Genomic DNA, 15,707 nt, shown 5'->3' on the forward strand with positions numbered 1-15,707 from the left:
TTGGTGAAGAATTATACAACAGGCAAACACAGAGCCTTTTTTTCCTGAAACTGACCAAGAGATTTAGGAATATCCCAGTATTACATATCTTTCAAATGCATATATTTTTGGAGTGGAATAGGCACATATAGCACATACCCAGAAAATGTTGACCATGTGGTGTTATTACTACCACCAATGCCATACAAGCTGTTTCTTTAATTCTAAATTGTTAAATTATCAGTTCTATGAAGGTACTGACAAATTCTATCAATGTATTTTATATACAATTGTGTTTATAATTTCAACTGTTTAGTTATATGATGTACTCTACTATGTTCTTTATTACATGGAGGTTTTCTCCCCGGGCCTCCACTGAAAAAGGACACATGTCCAGCTGGACTTTCCCAGTAAACAAGTGTAAAATAAAATAAATAAATAAATAAATAAATAAATAAATAAATAAATACTGCTCCAGCTGACATTATTGCATTGCAGTGGCCTGCAGCTGTACCAGTCCTTCATATAGTTATACAATCTCAGTAACTCATCAAGTAACACACTTCCCTTTTGTACAGAATGCTGTGTTCTCTATTCTCCCACTAGGTAGTTGGAGCAACTTTAGGGTTGTGGGCTGGAATAAAGATTAATATATCTCCATTACAGAAACAAGGCACAGGGTTCATTTTTCACATTTGAAAGGTAAACTGGCTAGGCTTAAAATGAGTTGTGAGGGCAGCAAGCCTGGCACTTACCTATGAACCTATAAAACATCAGCACTCATGGCTTGTTCTAATTGCTTCATTCTACACCTGTGCCATTGTATGGGTGTGCAGTTTTACCTTACAACATCTGAAGAGTGTGAGATGAACCATGTGGACTACCTCAGGAGGCAGCAAAGGCAGACAGCTTAGCACAGCAGCGTTAGCACTATTTGAAAGTACCTGCAGGCAATTTACAGTGTACTGTATTTCAACTACATATTAAGATACATCAAACTTTTGGCACCCTTCCGACTGCGCCTTCCCATGCTGGTCTTGAAAGACACTACTCTGCTTCAAGCACCCTCACCACAACTTTCCACTGTAAAAGGCTAGACTGGGTCCATTAATGAAGCTGGGCATTCCTTACCTGTGAAGGGTGAAGGGTGAAGACCCCTGTCTGTGAAAGAGCATTAGCATCTTCATCACATGCAGGGAACCTCACACAGGAAGTAAAAGGAATAGACATGGTGGCATCTGAACTGACAGGAAAGCAGTTGCAGTAGCTAGTTGAGTCTGTGGTGGGGCATTACATTAACATCAGACTTGGGTAGACTGTGATCCTTCTGGTGTGGATTGCAAATTCAGTTGTCTGGTAGGCCCCATGCATTTGTCTACCACAGGGTGACTAGGCCCATGACATCAGCCAATGTGGACCATCAGCTGGTGATGGCTTTCAGGTGGTTGCACTCTGAGACAGACTGTTAACCCCCCCCACCACCACCACAGTCATCATCCAGTATTATTCCCTGTCAGATGCCACTTCTTTCTTACAGAGTTGTACCCCATACATTTTGTATGTGGTCCATCCTTCGTCATCATCATTTGACATCCCCCTCTTGTATGTACATGACCATGTCTTGTCATCCCAACTTTGTATACACAGTCACCCCTGTTTGTCAGTAGAGTTTAATGTCTAAATTTCTTCTCTGCAAACGTTTCTGTAATTTCTCTCCATACCCCATTTTCTTTTGCTTGTGTCATGTATATTACATAGCCCTCATTTCTCTTGTATTTACAAAAAATAAGGTCTCTATCTTTCTCAAAAATGTTATTTTGCTGCAATCTTCCCTAGATGTTCTTCTTGTGTGTTTCTGTCTGCTTCACAGTGACCCCTTTCCTGCTACCCTATATTTTCATTTTCATTCTGACATTGTTACTGCTGTGAGTCACCACATGGGTAGCACCACCCAATTTCATTCTCACATTGTTACTGCTGTGAGTGGCCACATGGGTAGCCCCACCCAACCATGTTAGACAACTTCATTTTAGGTGATGTTTTCTGCAGTACTTATAGCCACTACGCTAGAAAGTTGCATTACCATACTGTTCCAAACCATCGGCACACATTCCTATGGTTTAGGGTAAAGTAATACAAGACCTGGTGGGCTTGGTATGGGCTGTGCAAATATACAGTTTCTACTTATGAAACTGACGTGCTACTGAGCCCTGCTGAGTAATGCAAGTTGTGCAGACATTAAGAGCATTGCTCAGTACATCACAACAGAGCAGCAGCGAAGGTTACTTGCAGCATACTCTGCCCTGCTATTACATGTATAATCACTCCTATCATGCTGTACAGTAAATCTTCGTGAATCTCAACCTGGAAGTAACCATCATGCATGAACAGAATTAAAGATAAAAGATGCTACCTTCTAAGCCTTCGTTGTTATTTGCCCTGTGGCCTTTTTGCTCACCTGCCACACGTATATAATTGATTAACCTCTTTCACATGTTACTTTTAGAGCTGTAACAGGCTTCATTTTTTTACTGCACCCTGCAATATTATTTGTGCTACGTAATTAAGGAATCTTATTCTTCAGGACTGATGCATAGTTTCAGGCCAATTGGGAAAATACAATAGTTGTTCTGTGTTCCATATCTGGATTGCCATACACGTGAATATTAAATCTAAACATTTTTTGTTCATGTAACAGTGTAGTTTGTCATGATCACATCCTGTGTTTTGATACTTAATAAGTATTAATGAGTAATATCATGCTCTCAAGTGTTATGGAAGAAATTAATTATCTCGTAAAGAGATATGAATGAACTTTATGCAGTAGACCTAGATCTTTTTCCACCAACAATACCTCTATATTAGGTGTCTGGGAACAAATCTGTTAACCTATCCCATTCACTCGGAAAACAAGACATTTTGTTGAATATCCCTGGTTGTCATGAGAACAACAAAATTAACTTGACTGACAGTGTTGTGTATCTGCTATCACTCTTTAAGTAAATATTTTTTTTCTTTTATCTAAGACATATTAATCTAAAACTTTGTCAAAGCTGGCTGGACTTTAACCAAAAGGATTAAGAAAAGACTGCATGCATGCTATTAGTCACTGTTTGCGCTGTATGGAGAAACAACTGCAACAGGTGGGGTGTGTGCAGATAAAGGGTCATGGTAACGCAGAATTTTCATTCCAGGAAGGGTATGAGGAAAAAAAATCCAGGAAACTGGATGACAGTGAGCCTTACATTGATTGTAGCGAAAGTTCTGGAAGTAGCTATTAAAGAGGGGGAGAGTTTATTTTATTTTTTTTTATAGTAAAAGGGTCTAATGGATAAGAACCAGCAGGGATTCACTAAAGGCTGGTCATGCCAGACTAACTTTATTGACTTTTTTTTTAATGCAGAGACACAAATGGCAGATGGGCCAAGCAGGGGATATACTGTTACTCAAAAGAGATGAAGTACACATGACATTCAGTATGATCAGTCAATTTATGAAATCTAGTCATTAAAACCTAATATACCACTTCAGAAGCTCTGTAAAAAAAAAAAAAAAATCAGACTGCAGAATATAAGTCATGGAGTGTAAGATAAAAACACTTACACTTGTGAAAGTCTCATCCAGAGAGATGCAGGAAATGGCACATAGCTATGGCGGATTATGATTGCCCTATTAGAACTGAACCATTTCAGACTACTGCAGCACCACTCTTTAGTGCTTTTTCATCTAGAGTAGCAACTAAAGTAACAGAAAAGCTATGGCTCTTAGGGATGGTCTCTGCATGGGTTTTATAAATGCCTCAGTCTGACATGGACTTTAAGGTACTGCGTGATCTAGGTTATTTAGGATAATGCAGAGCAAACTGCATACATAACTTAGAGGTCATTCTCTGAATAAGTACATCTGGGCAAATGTGCTGCAGGAGTGTCATTTAGCCTTGGGGGTTCTGATCCCTAGTGACCTTGAGGGCACTGCTTGGGTGGTCCCTTTGAATTGGAATCCGAGTGTGGCAGTCTGCACTGGTTCAAGACATTGACTTAGACAATGTCTTAAACTTGTATATTAAAATGCTGGTAAAAATAGATTTTATAGTAGCTGAGACTGCACATAGCAATATCTTCTGCAGTTATTTTACTCACTTCATGTCATGTTTTCTCAACTAAATGAGCTAATGAGAACAGAACAAGCTCATTCCGCAGCGTTCTAGTGATGAGGTGCGTTTTGGCGAGTCAGGTTTCAAAAATAAATAAAATTAACCTAGAACAACACTGCAGCATGAGTTTCAGTGTTATACTTACACAGAGTGTTTTCCAGAACTGCAGGCATTGTCATAAAGGTTACTAGTTCCTTAAGCTATGGATAACAAAGTGTGAGAAGAAACGCATGCTTCTGGTTACTACATAGTGCTCTGCAACAGAGTCTCACAGACATGATTTCCTTCTTTGTTTGTTTGTTTGTTTGTTTGTTTGTTTGGCAGAATTTGTCACATCTGCCATTTCCCATCCATATTTTATAGCCTTTCATCAGCTGACACAGCAGCTCAGTCACCAACCAGAGTGCTATTGTCTAATGAACAATGCTGAAGGAGATGCTACACTGTGTCACAGGTGCAGTTACAGCTTTTAAGTGCTTGGGCCTCAATATTCAGAGGGTAGCATCTGCTCTGACAGTGCTAGAAATGGCCACTCTGAGTCAGACCATGCTTAGAAGCTATAGGTAAAAACCCCAAACACAGTCGTTCCAAAGCATGAAAACACCTCTGTGTCTTATTAAATATATCAAGCATAGCAGTTTGATGGAATAATAAAAGATTTGCAATTGTGGCTGACAACCCCTCTTTCCTCATGTAATGCCACTTACTGCAAATGAAAACCATGGGCATGAATTTTCAAAGGTGGAGAAAAGACGTGCCAAGCTGTGCATATGCTGATATATTTAAAACAGCCTTTTCCTGTGTATGCATAAATATCTTTCTGCTTTTGTTATTATTTTTAATTAATTTGTTTAGCATATAATTCCCACTAGGACTCTTTACAGGGGGTGGTGGGGAGCAATATATGAGTAAGTGACTTGCTCAGAGTCATACTTTTTGTAAATTGAGTGGGAGAGAACCAAATCCAAGACTACAGAATGAAGTTAATTATTAGCTCATGGTCTTTTCATAGGAGTTAAATTGCCAGACATTAGTTATTTCCTTTCATGGTACTCTGCACTAAAACTGCAGAACAAATTTCCCACAGTACATTGCATTTCCAATGAATTCAAGGTTAAAGTATGTGTGGCTATATTGTGGGCAAAGCTACGCTAAACATAATAGGAAACTGCAAGTATCATACTATTAGCTGCAAACTGGTTATTTGCAGTACAGTTTTTCGTTGCGAGATACATGTAAAACTTGCAAACTGTACCACATGGCATGGTACTTTGATATCTAAAATGGAAATACACAGCTCCTCCTTAAAATAAGATGTGCAACACTTATAGCCTTAAACAACACTATGCTAAGATTTATCAAATATTTATTTACTTTAGTGTTCATAACTCAGGAAATGCAATGGCTGAAAGTAAGCAGAGCTTGATTATTTCACATAACATAGACACACAGCATGCTTGATAGGACTGATGCAAGAAAGAGGAAATGCAATGGAAATGTAACTGCAAGGGGAAACTGAATTCGGGATGAAAATTATAAAGGTTCACAGTATATGTTTAGTAAACAAAGTCAAGACATATTGGCCTTTGAGAGGTTTTATGCTCTGGATTCCATATTAGAGCTTGTAGATGCCGTGTAAATAATCCACCACCTTCTTCAAAGTATGACTTTATGGGATGAGTTTAATTAAGAAGAGGATTATTTCATACACACGTGATTATTTTTACAGTGAAATAATCCTTGCAGATAACACCGCTACATTATTTCCAAACAGCAGCTGGACTGTTGCTGTGATACTAGATGCCTGGAATATAAATTTGTGCAAGTCCTTCACATGTGCAACAGGGTTCTGTACCTCATTTCTGCCTTTCTTGAATTTCTGTATTACAGTAATTTTAGTCGCCTCGGAATTAAAGTTGCTAAAGAGTTTAAATGCAATGCAAAATAATGTTGTATCTAATAATGTCTGCATCTAAGAAACATTGCATTGCTTTGTGCTGAGGGCAGGTGTTAACTTCTTTGCATTATTTTTGCTGTCTCCGTGTAAAGCAGATTTCATTGTATGCAAATTTACTGGTGATTGTTGCCAGGCATGGTACATTCAAGCTGTGAAAATAATCCAGTTATATTTCTTGTGTAGCTTGCAAGAGTACGAAAATTAAAAGTGTGGAATGCAAAATGGAAATTGGTAGTCAGTTTTTTCCTTATCTTCTCTGATAGTACCTTGAAAAAGTCCCTGATAGCTGGACAGTAATACAGTTATGAAAACATAATCCTTCTGCCAGCTGCAGCCCTAGAGTCCACTTAATTACTGATTAATTAATTGCTCATTTATTTATTTATATCTGTTAACTAGAGATGTTCAGCTGGGAAGTCTCATTTTTCATTTTTCAATGGGTTCCCAGAGAGACTACTTCAGCAATAGTCATTAAGAACAAAAATGTAAAAGTACATGACAAATTAATATCAGGTGTGAATTACAGAGAATAAGCAATCACAGCATAACAAAATCAAAAGAAAGTGAAAATACACATTTTCTTAACATCAGGTCTGATTTTTGCCTAGAAAAGTAATTTTACTTAGACTTTTATGAGTGGTTCACATTGTCAGCTATTTTAAGTACGGCATTACTGACTCTCTTCACAATCCATTTACTGGTGTCTTTTTAACTTAGCTTTGCACCTGAAAGTCATGACGTTAAATATTCATTTACTACTAGCAGCTTGTGCTATTTCAGTCATTTGTAGATCAATACTGCATTCCTCACTCAGAAAAACAGACAGGATATTAGCAGAAGGGAATTTCTATGAAGTGAAATGTTATCTACATACTGAGGGACAAGGCCTTGAATATGCTATGTTAGGTTAGTAGAGGGCCCAGTACAGCCTCATACTTTCAAAGTGGATATTTTGGCTAGGGTTCCTTTTAACCTTCATTGTATACCTTGTCTCTAGGCTAATCAGAAACTGGTGATAGCATCTTCAGATCAGCCACTGCACATGATATTTTTATGAGTTTATATGTATCATACCAAGGATTTTCCTATGTTAGTCTTCTAGAAATTTGGATGTTGCTATCCTTGATATTTTTTTTATTAGCAGTATGGGATGTTCAATGGAATCGATATTTTCCTCATGTCTTTAAAGTGTATTTTTATAATGTGCATTTAATTAATTTTATGAAAGACAAGTTTCCATCAAACAGAGCAGGCCTCAGTGCATACTGGACCATTCTATGAATGCACGAGGAGAATAGTTATCAGACTGCACTAAATAAAGCGTGCTTTCAGATTTATTTATTTATTTATTTTTTATTTACCTATCTATCTATCTATCTATCTATCTATCTATCTATCTATCTATCTATCTATCTATCTATCTATTTTGTTGACCGGGTTAATCCCACTAGGCTAGTCACCTTTTTTCAAGGAGACCCAAAGTAGGATTTCTACTACTAATGGAAATTTGGCTAGGGCATCGGGGAACTTCTCCTACTTGTCTTTGGCTAGGGCATCGGGGAACTTCTCCTACTTGTCTTTGTTGCAAGTGGGACCCCTTTTGCAGGAGGACTTCCTGTTTTCATTCCAGACACAGAGGGGGCCTGGATAAACAGCGAGACAGATGGAGAGAAAAGGAGATAATGGAGTGGTGGGAGAAATGGAGGAGAAAGCAAATATCAAGATTTTTATTCGTTTGTATGCATCATACCAAGGATAAGCCTATGTTAGTCTTCTAGAAGTCTGGATGCTGCTGTCCTTTTTTATTAGCAGTATGGGGTGTTTAATGGAATCAGTATTCTTCCTTGTAGCTTTAAAGTTTATTATTGTCATGTGCATTTAATTATGGAAGGCAAGTTTCCATCAAACAGAGCAGGGCTCAGTACATACTGGGCTATTTTGAATGCATTTTTGGTGAAAAAGAAGCACATTTGATAAGTATGATAAAAGAAAATGTTATATTTTGGGGAAAATAGGATGATGAAAAAATGTAAACTGAAATGTTAAAAATGAAACAAAATTAGACATTTATGGATGGACTGCAAAAATTAAAACAGTATGGAAAAACAGAAAGAAAGAGAAGAAAATGAACAAAGAAGAATTTTTATAAGTAGTAGAAATAGAAGAAAAATTAGATGAGGAAAAAATAAGAAAAAGGACATAGAAGAATATTCTAAAATAAGTGATGAATACATAAATTGGGACATAGTAAAAGAAAAAATCTATTGGTAAAATGGTAAAAGACAGAAAAAGTAAATTTAAAAAGATAAGTACAAAAAAAGGAAAGAACACATGCAGCTAATGATTGGGGGTTGGTAAAATGGTTAAGGTATTTGACTCAAAGACACAAGGTACAATGTTTGACTCTCACCTATGGGAGGGAAATTGGCTAAGCTTAGAAAAACCTATTAAGAAAGCTAGCCCAGTAATTAGCTATGGTCTCATGAAACAATGAAACTGAGGAAAAGGTAAAATGAACATTTTTAGAGTACTTTCTGTAAATGTGAATAGTATTAAAATATAGTAAGAAGAATATAGATTTTGGAGTGTGTAATACATGTGATGTCAAAGTAATTATATTAGAAGATACAAGATTTTTAATAAATGAAGAACAATTACAAACATAGAAACTATGGTGAGGAAAGATAATCTGGAATTTGAGAAATGAAAGATGTTCTGAAATAACCATATTTTGTTGAAATATAGTATATATATTAGATGTAACTTTAGCAAAAATGGGAAGATTGGCCACTGTAGATTTAAAATGTAAATAACAAGTATATAGAAGGTGTGAAGATTGGGGAAATATGGGCAAAGGCTGCCAGCCTAGTCAAATAGAATTTGATACATAATTCTATCATTTGTATAAATAAATGTAAAATCCAGGCTTGTGTTTTTAAATGAAAGAAAACACTGTAAAACTTCATGATTGTTGCAACATTGCCATCTGCTTTAAGGAAAATCAAGCCAAGCATTTCAAATGTTCTTTGAAGTTACAATTATCTAAAAAATGGTGCTGAAGTGTCTGGCTGAACACATTCTTTCTATTGTCTTAACTTAAGAAATAATTGTTAGAGTATACATGTGAAATGTATTTTATTGTTGTAGTTTCCTGAACAGGTGTTAGCTTGCTAAATAATGCAATTTGTGGCCTGGGAACTCCAGACTAAGTGCCAAAATTATGTAATGTGAATACTGGGAAACCTAAGTGTCAAATTGATGTAATTTGGGAGGGCCTTAGCAGAGCTGTTTGTTAGTGTGTTTAAAAACTATTGTTCATTGAGAGACTGAAAGCATTTGTCTTGGACCATCAACAACCCCAGTACTGCTTATGCTCTTTATGTATATAAGTAAGATTATAGCATTGTGTTTTCTCTTAAGATTAGCTAAAGATTAGAAAGTTAGATTAAGTGTTTTTCTTTGACATCAGACCTGTCCTACTGTATTATTTTAAGTTTCTGTGTGATCTCTGACCTCTTAGATATCTCTGTGATGTAGTAGTATTGTCTTGTGTTTTAAGTATTTATTATTAAATATTTTAAAACCTTTACCTGTGGCTGGTTTGTGTAGAGATAGGCTCTAGAGTACATTGCATATTTATAGAGGTTATTGTAATAGGACACTCTAATAAGCCCTAGACTGAATAGTCACATTATCAATTGGATAATAATATTGCACAGTAATAATTGGACACCCTTTCAATGGCCTTTGGGTAGCTGATAATTATATTAGCTGGTGGTGGCAGGAATTACTACTGTGTAGTCTGGGTAAAGGGGCACAGCTGGAGAAACTGTGTCAGTCTTTCCCAGGTGTGTCTGTGAAGTTGTATAAATACTTATCTCAAAGTGTGGGTGTGTGTCAGCTACCTGGGCAGGGACACAAAGCACTGGTTGAACAGAGAGGGTACTGGAGGCTAGCTTGCCAGCTAGACTGAGATCTGGACCCTATAGCTGTGTCAGTGGGGAGTCTTATTGGGGATCTAGAGAGCAAGGGAGCAACCAACCCCAGACTGACTGTGATCTCTGTGTGCACTTAATGGAAATTGTACTTTACTGTGTGTATTAGTTATCCTTTCCTCTTCTAGGAGACTACCTCTCTGGTGTTAGTGGTGAGGATTGAGGCTCCTTGATTGCTGGGCCTGGGCATGGTCATCACAAGTGTTGGCAGTGGTTGGGATAAGATATCCTCACATATCTGTTTGGCAGTGGTGTGGGTAGAGTGAATCCTGTAGCTTATGTACAGTGATGTCTGAAAGTGTTTTGTACTCTAAATCAGCCATCCAGTGTATACTCAGAATTCAGATCACAATTGTTTTATTTCTTTTGTTAGCTTAGTTAGTCAGGGTGAGCAGGCAGCATGTCAGCACAGGAGTATGGAAAGCTGACAAGGAGCCAGCTGGTGGAGATGTGCCAGGCTAGGGGACTGGTGCATGGAAACCTGACTAAGGCAGACCTGATTGCAGCCTTGGTCACAGCTGCATCAGAAAACAGCATCCAGGAGGACAATCAGACTGGCAGTGGAGATACAATATCCTCGGAGAATGGACAGCTCAACCTTTCTGTGAAGGACAATCAGACTGGCAGTGGAAATACAATATCCTCGGAGAATGGACAGCTCAACCTTTCTGCAGTGGACTTAAAATTCCAGCTGGAGCTAAAGAGACTTGAGTTGGAAGCCAGGCGTTTGGAGATAGAAGCCAAAGAAAAGGAGCATCAGAGGAAGCATGAGAGGGAAATTCTGACTCTTCACCAGAGTCATGGAGGTAATTGTGAAGGGATTAACTGGACCCCAGAAGCACAACAGGTCAGTAAATTTCTTCAGCAATTTAAAGAGGGGGGATAATTTTGATAGTTTCATTCACATGTTTGAAAGGGTATGCAGACAGTATAGTGTTGACCAAAGGCTCTGGGTACGGTTCCTGACCCCCTTACTTCATGGGAAAGCTGTAATGTGTGTATCACAAATGCCTGACTCTGTCTGTTTTGATTATACTGCTGTAAAGCAATGTCTGTTACAATGTTTTAAGCTAACACCTGAAATGTATAGGAAAAAGTTTTGTGAGCATAGATGCAAGGCAAATGAAAATGTATGTGAATATGTTGTTGAACTGAGCACTTATTTTCATAGCTGGGTGAGTGGATGTCAGGTCACCACTTTTGAAGGGCTGGCAGCCCTTTTGGTGAGGGAACAAGTGCTTAGCACTTTGCCTGAGGACATGAGGATCTGGTTAGCTGATAGACAATGTGCTACTTCAGATGAGTTGGGGAAGGAGGGAGACCTATACCTGGCCAGCAGGGCAGCCCTACACAGGAAGGGGACCCCTGTACTGCTCATGGGTCTAAAGGAACCCTTGGTGGGCAGCACAGACTGCCCCAACAGAATCCGCCAGTAGCAGGGGAAGCCACTAGTCCAGGTACATGTCCAGGAGCTAGGGTTAAATGTTTTGAATGCAACCAGTGGGGCCATGTGGCATACAGGTGTCCATGGAGGCAAGGTGGGGAACCAAAGGTGAGGGAGCCAGTAAGTGGGAAAGACAAAATGCCAATAGTAGGTTGTCCTGAGACAACAGGGGTATGGAACTACCATCCTGCAGATATCCTGAGAGGGAAGGACTCGGATGAGACAGTACCATGTACTTATGCAGTTATATGCAGTGAGGCTAGGAGACAAGCATGTGGGTCTGGTTGCCTGGGGGAGACCCAGACAAACTGCATACTTGTAGCCAGGACTGGTGAGATGGTTACTTCAGGGAGTGAGCTACGCTGTAGCAGTGAGACTGAATGTGAGCCACAGCTGATTGTAAGTACTGATGTTCGCTTGGACAGGGTAACTGCAAAGGTAGAGGTGAGTAGTAGTACCCAGGCTGACAGTGAGGCATCACTGTCAGAGGATGCCAGACTTCCTGTGGAAGGGGAGCTGGGAAGGGTTACAAGGAGAGAGTTGAGAGAGGCTCAGCTCTCAGACCCTACATTGCAAGGTCTGAGGGAGGTAGTTAGGGAGGCATCTGATTCTCAAGGGAAGGGGGAATCTGTATACTGGGACAAAGGGTTACTATACAGAGAGCAGACCCCTGAGGGAGGGCTAGAAGGTGAGCGAGTACAGCAGTTGGTAGTGCCTAGAGCTTACCATCTGGCACTTCTAGCCATAGCCCATGATATTCCCTTTGCAGGTCATATGGGCATAAAACGTACAAAGAGGCATATTATGCAAAACTTCTATTGGCCTGGGATTTCCAGAAATGTAACAGGGTACTGCAGGACCTGTGAGCAGTGACAAAAGGTAGGCAAGGCAGGAGACAAGGTAAGAGCTCCTTTGATGCCTTTACCTGTGATTGAGGAGCCATTTCAGAGGGTAACTATGGATATTGTGGGTCCTCTGAGTACCCCAAGTTCCACAGGGAAAAAGTATATCCTAGTGGTAGTGGATTATGCTACATGATACCATGAGACATTGACTTTGTCCTCCATTGAGGCAGAGCAGGTGACAAATGCTTTGTTAGAGGTTTTCAGCAGGGTAAGTTTCCCAAAAGAAATACTGACTGACCGAGGTGCTAATTTCATGTCAGACCTGCTGATTTGTCTGTGGAAGTCCTATGGGGTAAAGCACATGAAGACCACCCCCTACCACCCCCAGACTAATGGTCTTGTTGAGAGGTTAAACTCTACAATCAAGTCCATGCTACGGGCATTTGCAGATCAGTTTAAGAGGGAGTGGGACAAATATTTGCCCCATCTGTTGTTTGTTTACAGATAGGTTCCCCAGGAATCCAAAGGTTTTTCACTCTTTGAGTTGCTGTATGGGCATAGGGTGAGGAGAACCTCTAGATTTAATTTGAGATGAGTGGGAAGGTGAGTGTGAGTCTCACAGGGAGTCTGTTGTGGCATACATCCTAAACCTCAGGACAAGGCTCAGGGGACTCATGGGCTTGGCCCAGGAGAACTTTGCAGAAGCCCAAGAACAGAAAAAGGTGTGGTATGACAGGAATACTTGAGCTAAAGAATATGTTGTGGGGCAGCAGGTAATGGTTTTCATTCCTATCAGACACAACAAGCTGCAAGCAGCTTGGGAGGGACCCTACAAGGTGGTAAGAAAGGTAAGTAATGTTAATTACATGGTGGAAGTGCTAGGCAGATGGCAGGAGCACAAATTGCACCATGTTAACATGATGAAACCTTACCATGATAGGGAGGCCTTTGTGCTGAGCATTTGCAGTAGATTGCAGGAGGAGTCTGAGGGAGATCTGGGATGTAGTTAGCATTGATGACTTATGGTCGAGCTTTATCTGCCAAAATGAACTCTTTTCATCAAGCACTGAGAACAGAGTCGCACCTGCCATTTGGGTGGCAACTTCCTCAAAACTGCGCATTGGGTAATGGGGTCTCTTTAAAGCCATGTTTAAGTCTTTAGGATTAATGCACAGCCTTATCTCCTCTTTGTCTTTCTTGTGTGCTACCACTATTGATGAAACCCAGTCTGTGGGCTCAGAGACCGCTGTAATGACTCCTTTGCTGGCCATGGTTTCAAGTTCCGACTTAACTCGGGCTTGCATAGCTATAGGAATGCGGTGCGCTGGCCGGATGATGGGCTGCACCTCAGGATCTAGAGTCATGGAATATATTATTGGAAGTTCTCCAAGCTTGTCGTTGAACACATCATCATACTGTTCACGGACATTTTTTGTAAAATTAATGTCAGGCTCTGTACTGACCTGGTGGACATGAGGGCTCAGTGTGACAAGTCCTAGACGTACACAAGCTCGAAACCCCAGCAGTGGCACAACATCACGATCCACAAGGAAGAACGGTAGCAAGTGTTGTTGTCCATCCAGTGACAGAGAAAGTGTAGCAGAACCGGCTGTTTCGATCTTGCTGCCTCCGTAGGCCACTAGGTTTATTGTTTTATTGCATGTCAAAATCTGTCCCTCATACAGCTGGAGAAAAGTGCTTTTTTGCCATCACATTACATTTTGCCCCCGTGTCGATTTTCATTTTAATAGGCTTAGCTCGTACATACAGGGTGACAAATCCTTCATCCTGGTACTCTACTTGGGTATTTACATTGATCACAACTGCAATGGGCTCAACACCATCTACATAGAACATGTCATCAGTGTTGATGTCCGGCTGCTCTAGCTCTAGCTGATGCATGGGTTGTTTGTTACGGTATTCTTTAACAAAACTTTTCCTTTTAGGATGTTCATGTTGAGGCTTGGATCTGCAACATTTTTTGTAGTGGTTCCATTTTAGACATTTGTGGCATTGCTGGCCAAACACAGGACATTTGTCTCACTGTGCAGCGTGGTTGCCTCCACAATTGTTGCAGTTCCTGACGAGTTTTACATCCTGCCCACTTACAGGCTTATAATTTGTCCTGGGACACCATCTGGTGGAGCCTGGCTGCAGTGCATCCACCGTTGTGGCCGGCTGTTTGACAAGAGCCCTAGTATTCTCCTCAGTCATTTCATAAACATGACAGATAGAAATGGCTTTGGATAGGGTCAAGTCACTGTCACGTAAAAGGGCCTTCCTTATACTGTCATTATTTATGCCACAAACAATCCTGTCACAGATTAACTCATCTGTTAATTCTCCAAAATGACAACTTTTGGCTTTAATCTTTAAATCACTAATAAAAGACTCAATAGTCTCACCTTGTCTCTGATTTCGGGAATGAAACTTGTGTCTCTCCATTATTTTATTATATTGTGGGTTGCACATTTCCCGAAATTTCTTTTTTAAACAGTTGGGGTCCTCTCTGGACTCTGCTGGATAAATAATGGCTCCGTCCTGCCCATCTCTTGCGGATGGCACCCTAATTTCTGCGGCATAGACAAACGAGCATTCCCTTTCGATGGCTTCTGCCCCTGCTAGATTGAGGAGGATATAAGCTTTCGTTTTGTCTGGTTTATCTGAGTGGGCCGCCTCAATAAAGATGTCATACTCCCTTTCAAATATGCGCCAATTTTCAGCAACGTCTCCATCGAAGACGAGTGGGTCTGGTTTGCGAAATCCTTCCGCCATGCTCTGTTAGCCCGTTAGCCACTTGTAACGCGTATCTCTTTTTTTTTTTCTTCTAGAACGAGGAAAAATGATGAAAAAATGCTCATTGGCGAGCAACTTCTGACACCATGTTGAAATGAGCAAGGAGACCTGTTTTCAGTTTAACAGCTTCTTTATTAACTGCCACCTGGAATGTTACAATGCTGTGTTAACTGCAGTGAGTAGAACACACCCACCTGCAGTTGCTATGGCCAACCAACACATACATAGCATAACCAGATCATTAAACCAACTGATCTACAGTATTGTCTTGTGTTTTAAGTATTTATTATTAAATATTTTAAAACCTTTACCTGTGGCTAGTTTGTGTAGAGATAGGCTCTAGAGTACATTGCATATTTATAGAGGTTATTGTAATAGGCCACTCTAATAAGCCCTAGACTTATTAGTCACATTACCAATTGGATAATAATATTGCACAGTAATAATTGGACACCCTTTCAAAGGCCTTTGGGTAGCTGATAATCATATTAGCTGGTGGTGGCAGGAATTACTACCATGTAGTCTGGGTAAAGGGGCA

This window comes from Protopterus annectens, chromosome 7.part1, assembly GCF_019279795.1.
Source record: "Protopterus annectens isolate FY-2018-M chromosome 7.part1, PAN1.0, whole genome shotgun sequence".
In the NCBI taxonomy this organism is placed as follows: Eukaryota; Metazoa; Chordata; order Ceratodontiformes; family Protopteridae; genus Protopterus; species Protopterus annectens.